This window comes from Clarias gariepinus, chromosome 2, assembly GCF_024256425.1.
Source record: "Clarias gariepinus isolate MV-2021 ecotype Netherlands chromosome 2, CGAR_prim_01v2, whole genome shotgun sequence".
Taxonomy (NCBI): Eukaryota; Metazoa; Chordata; class Actinopteri; order Siluriformes; family Clariidae; genus Clarias; species Clarias gariepinus.
Window position 1 is genome coordinate 47,807,727 of NC_071101.1, and position 19,532 is coordinate 47,827,258.

Sequence of the window (19,532 nt, forward strand, 5' to 3'; positions counted from 1 at the left end):
GATTTGTGTACTCTTGAGGAACTTGGATTCTTTGTCTCTCAGTTGGGTAAATTCCTCACAGAGGCTCTTTAGTTTGTAGTAGCAGATAACCTTAGAGTGCATGGGATAGCAGACTTTATTGCAAAAAAATTCTGTAAATTTTCTCATGTGAGGCCGGCTAAGCAGAGAAAGGCTGCATCTTGTGGTGTTAAAAATGTAGTATGTGTTCACAAAGTGTCTTCTGTGTTACCCCTGGTTATCCACCAGATATTTTGCATGATCTTTTAGAGGGAATCGTGCCAATTGAGCTTGCACAGTGCCTTGCAGTTTTTGTTCCTAAAAAATGTCTCTGTTGAACATCTCTACAAAATCATTGTTAAATTCCATTATACAGGAACAGATAAGAAAAACAAAGCAAATGTGCACTTTTCCAAAAGAAACACCACTGAGCGCAGTGGACATAAAAATTGAGCACAGATGACATAACTGCATAAATGCAAAATTACTGAGCATAAACAGAAGTACCGAAGCTTTTTCCAGGAATTTATTTAGATTTTCTTTAGGGGGCTTACACTCCTTCTGGAAGGTGTAGATGATCATCTTCTGGACAACTTGCTAGGTCAGCAGTCTTCCCCATGATCAAAGTGAAATATTCTAATATTTTGACATACTAGATTTTTGATTTTCATGGAGGTGTAAGCAGTAATCATTTAAATGAAAAAAAAGTTTTACTTTTTGAATAATATAAAAAAAGAATTTTTGGAAATGCACTATACTGTAAGTAAATGTATGCAGAGGTGTTTGTTTTACAGTTGAAGGAGTCCTTCGCTGTAAAATGTTTAAGAACCTCTGTTTTAACTGCTGAACATATGGGTATTAATGTATTCATAAATATTATGGAATATGTTGTTCGAACTGAAACAAGGATGTCACTTATATCTCCAAGGCAGCATGCTTTAGTTAGTAGAAAAACATTATTGATGCTAAAATCACATACTATATATAAGCCTGTACCCTCACACAGAGTGGAGTAACATCTGATTCTATTCAGTGTCATTTGCAGCAATGCTTTACATGCACTTTAACTGTTTTGCTAAATATTAAGCAAACTAAAAATAAATACTCAACTATAAATTATATTAAAGACTTTATTTACAAATTAATAAAATATATGTATGTATTGGTGGTAAAAGACGGCAGAGCATCAAGGGTCCGTCCTCTCCACGACAATCTACAACAGGGGAGAAATAAAGACATGTTAATATAAGTGTCTAGTAAAAAGACTTCATGGTGTTACTATGCAGCTCCATGGCATCTCTGTAATATACATCCACATATGGGTTTATAAGCAAGTTAATATCACTTCATGATGTTTGACATCATATGACATCAGTTTGACACACGCAGGCAGGCACGCACACAAAATTTCATAGAATGCAAGCTTTTAGTAATGCTGTGTATTAAAACCAATTATTTGGTTTTGCTATTAAGGATTGCTGCAAAATTTGGCCCCATCTCCACCATTTATTAACACACACATCATGTCCATGAAGAGAAATGTGTCCCTGTCCCCTGATTAAGATGTGCTCAGTGGTGTTCTTGAAAAGAGGGGTAAATACTTCTGAGCACTCACCTTCTGCTCAGGATGTAAAGCTGGTGTAGAAATCAGCTGATACACAGGCAGTTGATGATTTACACACAGTTCACTGGGAGAAGAAAAACACACAAGCATACATGTTATAAGGAGTATAAACATATATTTAATGACTTTATAATAGAATAGATAGAACCTGAACAGAAGCCCCTGACTGTTACATACATTGTGTAAGCTCATATATAACTACTCAGAAGATCTCTAGCTATGATAAAACCACTACATTATACAGCAGTGTACATTATATGTCACTCAGGAGCTCCAATAAACTACATACAACAATTCATTAACCATCTGTAACATTTAACCCATAACACGAGCAGCTCAGGGATAATTAGCGATAGTTGATAGGCAACAGTTAATAGTCTGCTATTTAAGCTCTTTTAGTAAGCTAGCGCTTAGCATAATGGTATTAACTTGCTTATAGATTCATATTTAGACAGGCATTTTACAGAAACAATAGAGCTAACTGTTTACATCACGTATATGTGTCCAAATACACTATTAAACTAATATATTGTAGCGTTTTACCGCCGAGAAGGATGTTGGAGAGACGAGTGAGCTTACTTGCTGCCCAATGCAATGGCTGGGAGTACTTTATTTCACACACGCAGTCATACAAAAGCAAGAGCAGCACATTCACACAAATCCTACCTCTAATTCAGCCTAAGCATGAACCGGAGCACATTCCACACGTCACACACACACCACACACAAACAGGGCCAAAGCCACTAACCCAAACACCCTTCCCCAACATGGTGAACACACCGACATCGGATGAGCGCGAACATTGTCCTGAGGCGGTCCGGCCTCCACAGAGTTCGATGTTTCGTCGGCGTGCGGCTGGTAAGGTGCAAGACGGTTCCGGTGAAGCACAACTTGTGCCCACCCCGCCAACCGCACCCGGTAGATGACATTGGAGAGCCGAGCAATTACTGTACAGGGGCCCACCCAGTGGGACATAAGCTTGGCCGAGAGCCCCCTCTTCCTTCCGGAAAAACAGACCCATACCTGCTTTCCAGCAGCAAAATCTTGCCCCCGGCTGTGAGTGTCCACGTCTATACGCCCCATAGGTGCCCCCACCCGAAAGTTTTGCAGCGGTGCCCGCGAGCGGTATGTGGGGCCCTTCTGCTTGGTGATGAGGGGATCACGGTCCAGCTGTGACACCAGCGAAGCGACTGCGGGTAACGCTCTGGGTGATGCAGTAACTTGGCTGCACGCTGGATTGGACAGCTGATCACCTGCCGGAGAGCCTGGAGGACTGCACTGGGAGAATGTTCGGCGTCAAGGGTTCTACGTTGCCACAGCGCTCCACTCGCCCGCAGTACCGACCACACGCTTTGCTGCCCGGCCGGCGGGATAACGCGCGTTAGCATGTAGGTGTTCCGCTCGGCCTGCTACTGGAAGTTCCGCCCCCCAGGTGTGTGCTACAGATGTGGCCATTAAGACTGCGCGTGTTTTCCCGCGAGATGCCGCAATTTAGCGTGTGGCGTGCTGCGACTTGCCGTAAGCAACATTCGGGAATTAAAAAAAAATGTGTTGTGCTTCACTGAATATCCGCCAGATGGCGCATGGAAGGACTTTATCTAAAAGCCAGACCAAGTACTGTACAATGAAGAATTGCATATAATTACTTACCCTAAAACAATATTGTTTCCAATGCTGAAGCAAACATGAATTTTATTTTGTTTTACAACAGATCTTTCATGATAAATGTGTGTATATGTGCTTTATATTAATTTCACAATGATGAAATGAGATGCCCAAATTCGTGCTTTAAAAGTTTCTTATATAGTTTTTGTAATGTCTTAACAGGGACAAAACAGTGAAAGACATGGCAATGCCTTGGTTTAAATGGTGTTGAAATTAATTTAATTTCCTGATAGTAGGCTATTCGTGAATATGCCAGCATATCTTATTTAAAACTTAAAAATGTGTTGACATTATCAGAAGACATGATTAAACAATATATATTATATTATTAAATAAATATTATTTTATGAACACGAAGTTTTTCTGGCTTTTTATAATAATCATCATATTTGCTGTTTGTGTCCAGCATTTAATAATTATTTCATACATTATTTAACCACGGCTGGAAATAATAGCTGGAATGTGATGTGATTGTGAATTCATGACTGAAATAAAGCTGTTTGTCTTTTGTAAAGTACTTTCACTTTACAAAAGACAGCGTTTTTATCAAAAGGTTGCTAAACGCGTGTTGTACAGTATATACACCGCGACAGCGCGCTCAGTTACTCACTTCTCACCTTTCATGTAGGTCTGCTCGGACTTATTAATTAGTTTTAAACCCCTCAAAAATGTGTGTGTATACAGCTTAAAACCTCCATCAGTTATTAAAGATAGCATCTATTTAGAAAAAATGCCCCAGTGATTTTGGAGCTTCAGGAAATCTCCCGGCGCTCTGCGCATAACACCGGGCCAACTCATGTCGGAAAGAATTTATAAACGGTTTCTAAACATGGGCTATTGTTTTTTTTTTTACTTATAATATTTGTTAATTTAATTTAGTCCAGTTTGGGCTCTGGACTTCGATTCGGCATCGTGATTCTCCTCTTTAATTTATTACATAGTTTTAATCAGCGCTCAGCCGCATGCATAAAGTTTTCCAGAGCGCACCGGCAGAAGTAGACTAATGATTATGAACACGTCGGGAAAACAGCAAGCAGACTGACTCTGACCATTTAAAAAAACGTTTGCGTTTATTTTCTAACGCGCTCAAGTTCACCGAAAACAATACAGAACAACGTACCTTATTTGCTTTCAATCATTTACTAAATCACAACGTTTTTTCGTTATTGTAAGTGCGCTTAAATAAAAGTTGAGTCTTATAAAGGCATGTAGTCTTATATAGTTTTGCACATTAATCTGAGTCCTCATCTGTTACATTTTTGGGGACAATAGTTTTTTTAGCCTGTCACGGCGTGCGCCCCAATCAATATCGCTCCCCGCTCACTAGTTAGGCGGCCTCCCCTTCAGATATGCGAAGCAGCGGGGCTGCGGAATTAGGCACGAATGGTAATTGTTAAAATATTAACAAGGGGAATGTTTGATGTCATGTGGACATTATAAGATTTGTACTGAAAACTTCTAACTAAAAAGTGGCAGCTGGCACGCCTAAAAATAGACGCAGGTTAATTTTTTTTATAGTCTAAATAAAAATCCTCCTTTTTAGTGCCTCCTATTCCTATTAATCCTAAATTGTTGTTCTCTTAGTGTCACTGCGCTTTACAATGCCAGACAACATTCAAATGCAAATTATTTACTCTCCCCAAGTGTGAATCAGCTGTTCTCACCTATACATTCAGAGGAATTGTAAAGGACCTCTCCACACTTTAAAAACCTCTTGAATCCGAGGCTCTTCTGAGGACTTTCAGTGATTAAGGCCTCTTTTTAAATTTGTGTAAATTTTATCTTTTGGATTCTAGATTCTAAAGTTGACATTGTTACCGTTTTTAATCCTTGGAATGGAAGAAATTGATATTTTCCTTATGATAGCATAAATTGCATTGTTTTTAATCAAAAAGGCCAATTTGTCTTTTCCCCATAAAGTGTTTAGGTGAAATTTCACCTACAGTATACAAGTGTGACAAATATGCAAAGGAAAAAATTAGAAAGGGGCAAATACTTTTTCATGGCACTGTGCATGTAGTCAGATTGTTCCACTGGGATCTGCGGTAACATAAACACGCGCTTTTTGTCGGCGGCGCACTTGCGCATCCATATGCGTAGAAAAGAGATGCATGGTATTATGGTTTCCGTCATTTTTTTTTATATACATATATTTGCGTACTGACTGGGCTGCCCCACATTGGCCAGCGGCCCACCGGGAAAACTCCCGGTGCTCCAGATGGCCAGTCCGCCACTGCTCCTGTTTACTTTCCTACTGTACATAGAATCCTGTCGTAAAGGTGAGATGGGGGATTACAGTAACTGTGAGTGCGCTTCACCTCGGAGTGCGCTGTCGCGTTGTATTTAAAGAATAGACTAAAACAATTCATCCTTGCTTCAGCATTGGAAACAATATTGTATAAGGCTAACTGTGGGCTAAACGCTACAAAGTTATCATTAGTGCCTAAAACAGTAACATCTAATTAATTTTATATATTAAACATTACCTGGTAAGTGTGTGCAGTTGAAAATTTAGTGAAAATTATTATGTTATGACGCTATAATTCACTGTATGCTCCATGATGTTGAGTCCTGGAGCTGATATCCGGAAAGATTCCGTGTTCAGTTGCGTTTTGACCTCACTCCCATAGTCCTTTGCATATTAGTTTTAACTTTTAGCTTGCAAAATACGGGAGAAAGAGAGTTCTCACACGGGAAAAAAGTAGTTGCGCACAAATGGACAAGAGCAGATGGCTACCGGGGAAAAAGCACACAGTTACACGGGAAAAAGCACACAGTTACACAGAAAAAAGCACACAGTTACACGGGAAAAAAAGCACAATTATAAGGGAAAAAAGCATACATTTATAAGGGAATAAAAGCACATTTATAAGGGAAAAAAGGTCATTTATAAGGGAAAAAAGCATACATTTATAAGGGGGAAAAGCTCATTTATAAGGGAAAAAAAGCACATTTATCAGGAGGAAAAGCACATTTATAAGGGAAAAAAAGCACATTTATAGGAGAAAAAAGCACATTTATAAGGGAGAAAAAAGCACACTTATAAGGAAGAAAAAAGCACATTTATAAGGAAAAAAGCACACATTTTTAAGGGAAAAAATGTGTGCTTCATGTCTATTCTTACAGCCTCACAGCCTACTTGTCTCTGATGTTACACCAGACTTCCCATGAGCACTTGCACAGGGCAATTTACTCAATTATTTAAGTTTTTGTTGTTAAACATAAAGAATGTTGAGTTGGAATGAGTAATATTTGTAGTTCTTGAAACTAATCAGTACAATTACTCCATTACCAAATATTTTGATTAAAATGTATAAAAAAATATTAAGTGCATGTTAAAAATATAATTCAGTAATTTCTATTTGTGAAATAAACTTGAATTATAGTGTAAATTTAGGACAAAATTAATAGTTGCTTTTTTAGGCATATATTTTGTTTTGTCTAACTCAAACAATCGTGTATGTGATTTTTAGAGATTTTATTAAGGTAACATAACCCTTTTATTACTGTGAAATTTACAAGGCCACAGAATCATTTTTTAGAGTGTTTGCATTTATTGACGGGAAAATATTTAATTATGTTGATGTGTAATAGACTTGTCCCATGGCTACTGTTAACGGTTCTCAACCATATGGCCTGTGTGGACAACTTTCATGGCTTTGCTGACCTCATGTGACTTTGTTATAGACCTTCACTTGAAGGAGGTCTGACTGACTATTGCCTACTCTTACTCCACAAGTGGAAAAAAGTAAGCAATTATGAATTACTTTTGGTTTTTCCTGTTGAACTTACAAAGTTAAATGCTGAAGTGTATGTCACAGTTCTTTATTTAAACTGACATTCAATTATTTTTGCGTACTTGCTTTAGAGTAACATGCAAGGTTGTAAAGGATATATTCTGTGCTGGCGATTTTAATGAGTGTGTTGACGGCACTTTGGATGATTTCCTCCCAGATGCAATGACAGTCGTCATTTGAATAGTACTATTTTAGCATTATGTGCAGAGTTCTCTCTTTTACCCAGATTTACACGAATTTACTTGGTCCAATAGAAATAGATCTTACCAATCAAGAATTGACCTCTTTTTGCTTTCTTCCTTAGCTCTTTAATTTGTAAAATATATTTCTCTCTCATTTGCCCCTCTGTCTGATCATAAACAAATATGTTTAAAATTATCTAGCAAAAATGATTAAATTCCAAGGTTACGTGGTTATTGGAAATTTAATAATTCACTCTTAAAAGCTGCTTTCTTTTTATAATAGTGTCAAAAGCTTACTTTCGGGTATATTCTCTAATGGGATTTTTTTAAATATAAGGCTAGGCAGATTGCTGTTAGAAGAAGTAAAGGTCTTAAAGCCTTAAATAAAAAAAAAAAAAAAAAGAAATTAACTCTTAATGAAAATAAATATATTATTGCAAAAATTACAAAGGAAGAAAAATTGTACTTAAAGGAATTAAATCTTTAAATTAATCAAGCTTATTTGGATTTGGCTAGAGGGGTCTAGAGGGGTCTTTATTAGATCTAGAGCCAAATGGCTTAAGGAAGAAGAGACCAATTCCAGTTCCCTTTCAAAAGCTCAACACTCAATGCTGCGTGACAGCGCTATGGGAAACGATTCCCCGTGACTGGTTGTGAAGCACGTGTGTGTCAAACACGCCAAATATTTTGGCATGTATAACCTCAGGCAGGTGACGTCAACCGATGAGGTGCACCTGGAAGGTATAAATAGGCATGAACCGAAAACACCCTCAGATGATTCTCTTCAGGATCCATGTTGTGTGTGTGCGTGTGCAAGCATTTTTTAACAGAAAGCGAAAATAGAAAGTGTCTTACTACTCACCAGAAAGATGGTAGAGTAAGACACGAGTCCGTCCCTCCGTGTAGAAGAATATCTTGCTGAGGGCGATCTCCACGTTTTCTGTTTGAGTGTTTGGGGGAAGCAGCGCATTTCTTGCATGCAAATCTGGCAGAGGCGAACGAGACAGGATTTTCCTTTTCTCTCGCTCTCTCGCTGGATCTTGAGTCTTTTACCTACCACTTCTCCAGTGCGCTTTGGCACTTCTTGTGAAGGGGGGAAGAACTTTCTCTCTCGCTTCCGCGGAGATGGAAACTATCACTCCAGAGCGCTCCTTTAGTGATGAGCCAGTGTGTTAGTTGGTGTTAGAGGTGGAAACACGCGATCTAACGCGTACACCTCGATTTGCCGTAAAAATAAATACATTAAATAAATCCCCCAAACGATGCCGAACACCTAACACACCCATCTAGCTGAGGTGTCAAATTTTGTGCACCTTTAAAGAGGCTGGCAGCAGGGAACCTACTGCCAGCTATGTCTCCTTAAGCACGAAGCACTGTGGAAAACCAGTATCCTCAGGACAAAGTGTTAAGTGCTCGGGTTCCTCCTGCCGTGTTTCAGGACACCAAACACCTAACAGCCACCACCATCACCACCCCTCCGTCGGCGTCAACATGTCGCCCTAGCTCACCTCACTTCTTAAGGTAGAGCCCTAATGCCACAAAGCGTTCTCCTTCCTACACGAGGTATGAAGTTAAGTGTCATGCAGAATCCGAGTGCTATGCGGGCACAGCTGTCTTCTGCGTGCGCCGAATTCATTATAGCATACTCTAAAGGAATATAAGCTGGGCGAGGTGGTATTGCCACCGCTCCCAGAGTGGTTTTAGTGGTGGCTTAGTGCCGGGGGATTTCATTCAAGGGCCAATCCCCAGAGGCAACTAGGGTTACGCGCCGGGAGCTTCGTATCCTTTTTATGTGGTTCAGACCCTCGTCCTTGACTCTGGGTCCCACTCTAGGTCCGTGCTGTCATCGCGAGTTGCTAACAGCAGACGTTTTTCCCTTAGAGGGCGATGCGCGGCCTTAGATGGCCGCCCAGCCCAAGGGAGCTGGAGAGGTCGTCATCTCGTGTGGCACATCAATTGCTCCGAAACGATGACTCTATTTCTGGCCCTGAAATACTCCCTCCAGCAGTCAAGAGGTTATAATGTCTTAGCGCGGACACTATGGCAGTCTTGTAAATATTGCCTGGGCAGACTAAGCTCGCGCCGCTAAGAAGACTAGCGCACTAGGTTCTGCTTTGAGGACAGGACAAATTCTGTCCCTCAGGATCATTTACATTCTAGGACATGGCGAAAGTCCACTTCGAGTCCGAAGTCCACTGCCGAACCGCTTCAGTGCTGGAGCTTCTGCAAGAAAGTTGACCTCAGGCTTTTGCCCTAGTACACTCAGAACATACGTAGCCGCTTCACGCCTACGTCCTGACTGATGGGGCTGGTGGAAAGCACCCCTTAGTGTGCTTAGGCTTCGCCAACTGGCTAGGAAAAGCTGTTCTGCATTTTTACCCAACTATCTTCCACAGTTGAAGCCTTCTGTCCTCCGCCGTTAGCTCCGGAGCAGTAAGACTTCATTCGCTGTGCCCAACTTATGCTCTTCAATTTACAGTGCACCTCCACATTAGCCAGGGCCATAAATTAGAGCAGGGTTTCATACGTCTTGGGGCCGCGGCTGAAGGGCAGCCGCCATTAGACGAGTTGGGTTGGAGATGCTAGTGCTCTAGCCTATGTGGCGCATGGCATACTCTAATGATTAGGGCCGTTCGACCAGGAAGCTTGCCTCATCTATTGCTCCGGCAAGAGGGGCTTTCAAGCATGGCATGCGGCAGGCTGCCTTTGTGGGAGAAATTTTTATTCAATTTCATTTGATTTTACTTACTTTTGAGGGATAGAAGGTACCATATCTGTATATAATGGGGGATGTGCGTGCGAAGCTGAGACATAGGCTTCTCTGTGTGCGCGTGCATAGGAAACCAGAGCTTTACATTGGGGCACCTTCATTGTGAGCTAAAGAGGGCCCCTAATGGGAAACAGATGTTGAAGGAATGTACAGCGAGCCCTGCATATATAATGGTGAAAACGGACCAGAGATTCAGTTGTGTCCATGGTGCAGCTCCGGCCGTTATTGCATGATAATAAAGGTCGTAATCTTCTGTAAGCAAAGCCTGACTCTGAGTATTTTTTCACAACATCTTGGCGCTGCGAGCAGGGTGGTAAAGGGGCAAAGGTGACTAACCAGCATGGGCTTCCTTGGTCAGCAACTCAAACAAGTGGCCACTTACAACGGTAAGCAACTTTTGCTTATATACTTAGGTTGTGTTGTTTGCTGGGGATCACCCATGGTGGTAAGGACGCCTGATAAAGGCCTCTCCAACTCAAGTAATTTAAAATGGGCTTTGTTTCCAGAAGAGAATGCATGCATCAGCTTACTAACTGTTGTACTGATAGTTAATTGATAAAATAAGCATTGCATTGGTCTGGTCAGGACTTCCTGTTGCTGACGTAGCTTCCTGTTTTCGTATCGTTGCCGCGAACGTTTGCGTTTGTGTTAGCGTTTAAATTACATACTTTTTTTCATTTATACAATAATAATATTAATAGCAACTAGTTTTTACATCTCACACTATTTGGCTTCGCCTTTTTCTGCACTTTTTGGAGAACGCGCGAGTTTCTTTTTCTAAAAACAACAAACGGAATTCAGCTCCAAACAACTACAACTCCGACTCAGGTACGTTATCATGTCCAATATTCAGCTTGTTTAGTGTGTGGAGTGCAGGATGTTTAGACATTCTTCCTCCGTCGTTAGCGGTAATTTTATTTGTGATAGATGTGTGTTAGTGAGCACTCTGACGGAGAAGATATCAGCGTTAGAGGAGCGCATCCAGACTTTAGAGAGGGTTAGAGAGTGTAAGAGCAGTGTTATTCCTGTAGCGGACAGTCTGGGTGCCGCAGGTGGAGATAACCAGCCCCCGACTCCGGCATTAGAGCCCTCACAGCGGGGCGAGTGGGTGACGACTCGGCGGCATACTCGTTCAGCCAAAACTAACGCTAAGGCTAGCCCACCGGAGCACACCTCTTCTACGCTTCACGTGTCCAACAGGTTTGCTCTCCTCAGTGATGCACCCACTGAGAAACCTGAAAGAGCTCTGGTTATAGGAGACTCTATACTGAGACACGTGAAATTAGCTAGACCTTTAGGGGCACCAGCGGCAGTGGTTAGGTGTATCCCGGGAGCCAGAGCACCGGACATAGCAGGTAATCTTAGGGCTCTAGGACAGCACAGGTTCTCAAAGATAGTAGTACATGCTGGAGCTAACGATATACGCCTTCGTCAGTCAGAGGTTAGTAAGAATAACTTTATAGAGGTGTTTAAATTAGCGAAGGCGATGTCCGATGGAGTAGTATGCTCTGGTCCCATCCCAATGAGACGTGGTGACATAACTTACAGCAGGTTATGGTTGCTGAACCGCTGGATGTCCAGGTGGTGCTCCGAAAACAACGTGGGCTTCATAGACAATTGGAAGACCTTTGAGGGCAAAGCTGGCCTGTTAGGGCGGGACGGTGTCCATCCCACTCGGGAAGGTGCTGCTCTCATTTCTTGTAGTATAGCTCATAGTCTTAGAAAAGGCCTAGTTAATCGGTGACAATCCAGAGCCCAGGCCAGGGAGCAGACAGACAGGCTAAACCAACCATCTGCTAGCTGCATAGAGTCGTCACTCAGGGTTCACTCTATTGAGACTGTGTCTGTTCCCCAAGCTAAAATCAAATTTAGAAAGACTCAGAAAGTCTGTTTTAGTAATTTAATTAGCATAAAGACCACAAACTTGGATCAGACTGAATGCGCAGCCGGCACCTCTGACCTGAAGCTAGGACTGTTAAATATTAGATCTCTCGCATCTAAAGCAGTTATAGTTAATGAAATTATCACAGATCAGGAGTTTGATATACTCTGTTTAACAAAAACCTGGATTAAACAGGACGAGTATGTAGCTCTAAATGAAGCTAGTCCTCCTGGATACAGCTACATACACCAGCCTCGGTTAACTGGTAGAGGAGGAGGCGTCGCAGTTATTCACAATGATAATTTGACTATTGTACAAAAACACGGACACAAATTTAATTCATTTGAAATTCTTTATAGTAACATAAGTGTATTTAACTATATTAAGTCAGCTCAGTCGATCCCGCTAATTGTCATTTACAGACCTCCAGGGCCGTACTCGGAATTTCTTAGTGAATTTGCAGATTTCCTTTCAAATCTAGTCGTTTCTGTAGACAAAGTGTTAATTGCTGGAGATTTTAATATTCATTTTGAAAACCCAGAAGACCCTCTGAGAACTGCATTTATGTCTATACTGGACTCGGTAGGAGTAAATCAGTGTGTAGTAGGACCCACTCATAAAGCAGGTCACACTTTAGATTTAATAATATTATTTGGATTTAGTATAAGAAATTTATTCACAATACCACTATCTGAAGTTATCTCAGATCACTATCTTGTCTCAATTCAAGTGTGTCACAATAATAATGTACACACAGCGCCGCGCTACCGTATGAAACGTACATTCACATCAACTACCAAACAGAGTTTTATCAGTAATCTTCCAGAGTTCCCAACTTCGATTAGATCACCGTCTGACCCCACAGAACTCGATCAGGCGACTGAATATTTAGAGTCGACATTTCGCTATACCCTAGATAATGTAGCTCCAGTCAAAAGAAAAATTATTAGAGATAAAAAACTTGCTCCCTGGTATAACGATCACACGCGCACTCTAAAACAGACCGCTCGGAAATTAGAACGTAAATGGCGTCAAACTAAATTACTAGTATTTCAAATAGCATGGAAGGAGAGCATCCTGAACTATAGAAAAGCTCTTAGTGTAGCTAGATCAACATATCTCTCCACTCTTATAGAAAATAACAAAAATAATCCTAGATTCTTATTTAATGCTGTAGCCAAATTAACCAGAAATAAGACCACTGCATAAATCTCCACAACAACATCATGCAATAGTGAGGACTTCATGAACTTTTTTAATAATAAAATTGTAAATATTAGGCATAAAATTGAGGTTTTGAAACCGAACAATGTAATTGATGCAGATGTTAATCTAGCCATGTCAGACCAGAACCTAGAATACTTTACTCCCCTTGAAGAGAATGAACTAATTTCACTCATCTCTTCTTCAAATTCATCAACCTGTATATTAGATCCTGTACCGACACATTTTCTTAAACAGATAGTACCAGCAATAACAGAACCCCTGTTGAGAATAATTAATTCTTCACTCAGCATTGGATATGTTCCAAAATCTTTTAAATTAGCAGTTATCAAACCAATAATTAAGAAACCTGACCTCGACCCCTGTCAGCTGTCCAGTTACAGACCAATATCAAACCTCCCCTTTATCTCTAAGATCCTGGAAAAGATAGTAGCGGAGCAGCTATGCTCATATATACATAGAAATGGCATACATGAACTGTATCAGTCAGGATTTAGGCCTCATCACAGTACAGAGACAGCGGTAGTTAAAGTAGTAAATGACATTCTATTGGCCTCTGATCAGGGTTGTGTAACTATGCTTGTATTACTTGACCTCAGTGCAGCTTTTGACACTGTTGATCACGCTATTCTTCTTCACAGATTAGAAAATGTAGTGGGAATTAAGGGTACAGCCCTCTCCTGGCTCAGATCCTATCTGACCCATCGTTATCAGTATGTAGACTTAAATGGTGATTATTCTGCATGTTCTCTAGTGGAGTTTGGCGTTCCGCAGAGTTCAGTTTTAGGTCCACTGCTTTTTTCCCTTTACATGCTTCCTCTGGGCAACATAATCCATAAGCATGGTATTAGTTTTCATTGTTATGCTGACGATACACAGTTATATGTCTCAGCAAAACCTGATGAGAAAAAACAGCTTACTAAAATTGAGCAATGTGTGCAGGACATAAGAAATTGGATGCTAATTAACTTCCTTCTGCTAAATCCGGATAAGACAGAAGTTCTAGTCATAGGACCGCATACAGCTAGGAGTAAAATTTTAGATCACACCGTAACTTTAGATGGCCTTTCTGTTCCATCAAATGCAACAGTGAAAGACCTTGGTGTGATTATTGATTCCAGCCTTTCATTTGAAGCACATGTAGATAATATTACCAGGATAGCATTCTTTCACCTCAGAAATATTGCCAGAATAAGAAATTTATTGTCGCTAAACGACGCAGAAAAACTAGTTCATGCTTTTATCACCTCTAGGTTGGACTATTGTAATGCCTTACTGTCTGGTTGTTCAGCTAGATGCATAAATAAGCTTCAGCTAGTCCAGAATGCAGCAGCGAGAGTCCTCACCAGAACCAGAAGATATGAGCACATCACCCCTATTTTATCTTCACTCCATTGGCTCCCTGTGAAATTTCGCATTGATTTTAAAATACTACTCTTGACATATAAAGCATTAAATGGTCTCGCGCCGCAGTACCTGAGCGAAATGCTAGTGTCTTACGATCCGCCACGCCTACTTCGATCAAAGGATGCAGGCTGCTTGTCAGTACCGCGTATTATGAAAAATACAGCTGGGGGCAGAGCTTTTTCTTATAAAGCCCCAAAGTTATGGAATAGTCTTCCAAATAGTGTTCGGGACTCAGACACAGTCTCAGTGTTTAAGTCCAGGCTAAAAACCTATTTATTTAGCCAAGCATTTTTATAAATAGATTTGCCATAGGTAAAGGAGCAGATCTGGGGGACTCATGGACGTAGAGTATTATGGTGAACTGGTATGTTTGGATGCTGTCTTCCTCACTCTCATTGATCACTCAGGTTTGCTGACGGTGAGGTGATTGTTTGCTTTACATGTCAGGAAGCCCTCATGTTTGTGTTTCCTTCTGGCTCTCCCTTTTAGTTATGCTGTCATAGTTAGTCCTGCCGGAGTCTCTGCTTGCACTCTACAGTTACTATACATTCACATTATACATTGTGTGACTGTGACCATACCTAACTGCCATCTCTCCTCTTCTTCTCTTTCCCCCCCTCTTTCTTTTTCCTCTCTCCTCCTGTCCCCCCCTTTCACTCTTTCTCTCTCTCTTTGTCGAGCTACACATGTCGTTCCTGAGCTGCCAGTGATCCAGACTCCCTCTGCCCTCCGGACCTGTCTGACCCATCCTGGTGCCCCGCTTCTGGCTGAAGATCTCGTCACATGGATGCCCCGTGTGTCTCTCTGGGATGCGTCTGGTGTCTGGGAATGATTCTCTCTACCTAGAAAATGGTTCTGGCCTTGACTGGTGTTGGCAACTGTTTCTCTGGGGACTTGACAGTTCGATAGTTCATGACTGGAACTTTTTACAAGTCTACCTGGGTCTTCAATAACTACCTGGACTCCATATTAACATCAATTAACATCAGCTATTATAGCTGAACTGCCTCCCACCCTACACACTGTATAAATGCAGATCATTTACTGCTTTCTGTTTCACCCAAATGTGGATGGGTTCCCTGTTGAGTCTGGTTCCTCTCAAGGTTTCTTCCTATTACCATCTCAGGGAGTTTTTCCTTGCCACTGTCGCCCTCGGCTTGCTCACCAGGGACAAACTGACCATTTTGATTCATACAAATTCACATTTCATACAAACTTAAATAATTCTTTTGACTATGTAAAGCTGCTTTGCGGCAATAAAAATTGCTAAAAGCGCTATACAAATAAAATTGAATTGAATTGAATTGAATTGGTTTGTTGTCAAGAGGGCATTGATTGATGGCAGCAATAACCGATGGTATGAGAGAGCGCATTTGAGTGTCTATTTGAGTTGCTAAGAGGGCAATGTAAAAAGGTAGATAGTCTTGATATTAATTTGTACTCATTGTCAAGTGGGCCTTGATGGATGACAAGGAGTGGAAAGCAAGTTAATACGGAGTTGTGCTTAATTAGTAATATTGCTTGTGTGGGGATACGCAGCAATTAATAAAAAATACCCTTTTCGTATGAGGAACACCTTTTGGTGTCGTAAGCATTTGGTAGCCACCTTAAAATTTGTATTGTATGGGATTTTGTGGCTTTTATTGATATCTTTTCCTATGAGGAATGTACTGTTGTACATCATAAGCATTGTGTAGCCACCCAAAAAAGGTATTGTATGAGTTTTTGTGGCTTTTATTTGATAACTTCCTATGTGGAGCACTATTTTGTGCCATTAAGTTGAATGCAATTGCAATTGTTTGGGCCTAATTGATGTTGTGTCTGTCTGTTACTGTCTGTTACTGTTTGAGTGTGTGAGAGCTCTATGTTCGCCTAAGTGTGTGTGTGTGTGTGTGTGTGTGTGAGTGAGAGAGAGAGAGAGAGAGAGAGAGAAAGAGAGAGAAAGTGTTGGAATCTGGATAAGTGATACCATAAGCTCTGTGTCCAGTGAACAGGGCTGGACCTCCCGAGGGAATTGTGTGTACAACACTCAGAGGGGGGGGCAGCTTGTTGCCGGACCGGAGATGTGTGTGTGTATGAGCCCTAATTAGCAAAGGGGACAAGTATGCAAAGAATAAGCCCTATTTTCTAGGAAAAGAGGGACAAAGTATGAATGCATAAGCCTATAAATAAATAAATAAATAGTGTGGAGTGGTGAATGTGTCTAAACCCCATATTAATACTGTGGCATTAATCAGTTATTGATGGAAGTGTTTACTGTGTAAAAGAATACTGTGCTTTTTGGCAAGCTAATAGGCAAATAGTGAAATATTGTATATTAAAAAGTGATTATAACTGTTGAGCCTTGGTAAGGAAGGCGGACATTTCTGTGATTATACAATATTGTATGTTGTAAGCAAATTTAATCATTAAGTAAGGGCTTAGGCATAAGATAACGTAAGAATATCTAAGTTGTGGTAACAGGCTATAAAGCATAATGGCAGCCTCTCCAGTGGAGATATTAGTGCTGAAGCATCCTTTGTGTGCAGATCTCATAACTAAGATCTCCAATAAATGGCAAAAGCGAACTAAAGATATGATTACAAAATGGCCAAAGGAGGGGACCTTAGATGTGGCATGGTGAGGAGATGGAACCTTAATTATAATTATAAAACAGCGGCAAGAAAGAAAAAGCGTGTCCAGAGGAGTTGAAAAGACCGCACGAAAGAGAGGTCTTAGCGCTGTTTAAGGAAGAATGAGTAGAGTTGGTAAGAAAAAAAAAGCAAGTGAGGAAAAAGTTGAGAAAGTTCTCCCTAACATTCATGAGGGTGCAGGGAAATGGATTAAGGTCATAGAAGAGGAGACCTCAGGCAAGCTTTTATCGGTGATTGATATGAAAACTGTTGACGAAGATTTTGGAGGGAGAAAAAACGTGCTTCTGACTCGAGTGAGGCTGTGAATACACAACACATGGATGAACTGTCTTTGAGGCTTACCGCCCTGTTGTGTGGAAGGCCTTGCGTGCCGAGTATCCACCTAGAATTGACCCAAAGACATTAAAGGGGCGACCTAGAGGCAGTTACAGCTTGAAAACTTACAGAGCGAACCAAGAAAAAGGCCCAAGCTACTCTGATTACCAAAGGAACAGAGAGGGCCCCAAGCAGTCCTTCACCAAGGATTCAGCCAGTTGCAGAAACAGTGAGACATCATCAGCAGCACTACCTCCAAACTCAAACCAGATGCTGTGCCTGTCATTAACATTTTCACTCAAAAGCCAGGGCAGAGGGAGTGGAGAGCCAATCAGCAACAGAGAGGACAAAGGAACACTCAGTCTAACTATCCCCCAGTCGTATGTTGGGGGTGTGGACAGTCGGGACACAACCGATCAAACTGCCTAACATTCATGGCCCCAGCCCCGGGGGATGCGATGGGAGGGGGTGGCAACATCCTCCTCGAGATCAAGTTCAAGGCCCAGTAAATCCTTGAAGAGGGGAATCCAAAACAGTATGGGAAACAGGGGAAAATCAGTCACCTATTTTGACAACTAACAAGAACTCATGTTACACACTGAAAAAAAGATAGATGGTAAAAGTACACCCCTGTTAGTTGATACAGGAGCAGTTTATACATGCTTAAATTTAAGTCATGCCTCACATTGCATGTTTGGGGAAAAATTTGCCAAGATAGTAGGATTCTTGGGACAAAAGCAGTTAGTTCCTACGACCGCACCAGTCCGTCTACAAACTAAAAACAAAGTTAATTTACTAAGCAGAAAGGCAGTAGGTAAATTAGGACTGCAAATATGGTGTTCTCCAGAAGGTGTGTATGTTGATCACAGATTCCTGAAGCACAATTACCCTGTTCGGCCTTTCACTGTACAATGATGTATGACCCAACCAAAGATACTGACTTAGGACAGGCAGGGCAGGAAGAAACAAAAGCACACAAAGTTGGTTGAATTAGTTACTCAGTATATCATCATAGGCCGGCCAGGAGCAGCTATCAGTGTAGATGAGTGTGATTTTGTAAAGAGGTGGTTCAATGTAACTGAATCTGTTCTTCAGGTGACATTATATGTACGGTAGGATAAATTTCAGCTCAAAGGACATAGGACCAATAAAGAAGAAAGCTAAAGAAGTCCAGTGGGAGTCAACCATAAACCTGGTGATTTTTCATGCAACAGATAAAAACTATATTAAAATCTTGTGTGGTAATAATTTGATTGGTAACCCTTATAGGGTAGTTGTAGTTAGCCTTAAGTCACAAACACAATTGGCATCAGCATCTGAGGTAGATGAACTGTATAGGGAAATGGAGAGTCAGGTGCCCACCTGAATTATGGGTTCGGCATGACACAGTTGTAGGCCTATTTAACTCAGCCAGCTTAATTCAAGTACAACTTAAACCAGATATAAAACTGCTCAGAATAAGACAATATCCTTTGCGATCTGAGGCAGAAGCTGGCATAAAAAACATTATTGAAGGCCTAGTAAAGGCATCTGTACTAAAAGAGACAACCAGTTTTGTAATTCTCCTATTTTCCCGGTGATCAAGCCAGGTACAAATAAATGGCGTCTTGTCCATGATTTCAAAGCCATAAACTTCACTGTAATTGAACTTTGTTCAGCCTTCTTCAGTGTTTTAGTGGCAGAAGAGAGTAGATATTTGTTTGCATTTACAGTACATGTACTGGTAAACAATATATGTACCAAAAATGCCATGGAGATTTAACCACTCACTGCATATATTCAATCAGATTTGGAAGCTGATTTAGGAGGTTTAAGGATAGAAAATAGCCTTCATCAGCATATGGATGAGTGTTTAATATGTTTATCATCATTAGAAGCATGCCATAGGGATTCCATTAAGGTTCCACTACAATACTGCGAGCCTCAAGTTGAATGGATAAGGTGACTATTTTCACATGAGACGATAACCGTAGTGCCTACCTAATTAGAAGGCATAAGTAAAGCACCAGTGTCACAACCAGCTAAACAGTGATGA

At 41.0% G+C, this 19,532-nt stretch overlaps 1 long non-coding RNA gene across 1 annotated transcript; it reads right to left on the reverse strand.

The window, feature by feature from the left end:
• Window positions 1-1,115: 1,115 nt before the first annotated feature.
• Window positions 1,116-5,861, reverse strand: LOC128515098 (uncharacterized). The gene is made up of 3 exons (XR_008356589.1): window positions 5,774-5,861; window positions 1,613-1,685; window positions 1,116-1,210 (listed from the first exon to the last, which is right to left on the reverse strand). It is a non-coding gene; the product is annotated as an uncharacterized LOC128515098 (long non-coding RNA).
• Between the last annotated feature and the right edge of the window lie 13,671 nt (window positions 5,862-19,532).